Source organism: Armigeres subalbatus, chromosome 2 (assembly GCF_024139115.2).
Source record: "Armigeres subalbatus isolate Guangzhou_Male chromosome 2, GZ_Asu_2, whole genome shotgun sequence".
Lineage (NCBI taxonomy): Eukaryota > Metazoa > Arthropoda > Insecta > Diptera > Culicidae > Armigeres > Armigeres subalbatus.
In genome coordinates this window covers 450,621,650-450,622,706 of record NC_085140.1, presented here as the reverse complement: position 1 = coordinate 450,622,706, position 1,057 = coordinate 450,621,650, and positions in this window count along the sequence as shown.

The following is a 1,057-nucleotide window of genomic DNA, read 5'->3' as shown; positions in this document are numbered from 1 at the left end:
ATTACGCTAATAATTTATATGGACACACCTTTAGTGAATCCTTTGAAAATTTCAGAAAATTTCTTGTTAGGAAAATTATTTTGAGCTTTTTAGTGGAATGTCTTCACTCGTCATAAGACAAATTTGTACAATCCCATTGAATTCCACCACTTAATTGTATCTTGACAGATACGTATTTCGACCTCAACAGTAACTTGACTCGATTCATGACGTCTCATGACAAGTGAGAAAATTTCTTATAAAATTGATCCAGAAATTTCTTTGGAAGATCCTCCACGAATTGCTTTGAAAAATACTTAGAAATTTTGTATTGTTTTTATTAAATTCCTGAAGAGTTTACGAGGGGTTTCTCAAAATAATTCAAATAATTCAAAGTAATCCCTCAATGATTTACCGAATAAATTCTAAGATTTCTCAGGGAATTCCTTTGAAGATGACAAAACCTTTTTATGCCCATGGATCGAAATAACGATCCATGCAATTTATGTTCATTTAATGTTTTAATGTTCAATACATTTTTAATTGTATGATTTGACATTGACATTTTACATTTATTGATGTATTGATTACCGGGTATTAAAATTTCTCTAATGTGTCAGAAATCCCCTGATAATTCCAGAATTTTTCCAGGTGAAAAGAATTCCCTGATAGTTCAAGGTTTTTTTCAGATAGTAGACACCCTGTTTGTGGTGTTTGTACATCATTCGGTGATCTAGTGTTATGTGAATGTAATTCATGTTCAATGTATGTCCATCCTGGTACACGTCCATGAATTAATTATTGAATTAATTATTTCAAATCTGAATACTTCCTAATTTAAAACATTTGGTTTGTCGTTCAAATTAAAAATGGTTCTAACGCCATTTAGCGTGATTTGAAGAAAATATAATGGAAGATCGTGAAACAAAACAAAACTGCAAACAGAGCAGCCAGAACCGATGCTCTTAGAGTAACCAAAACTCAGAAGTTCAAATTAACATACAGTCCACAGTAAAGCGAAATAATCCTAAAATCACATTATTTATCAAGAATTTCTTTCAATTATAAGAATCAAAAA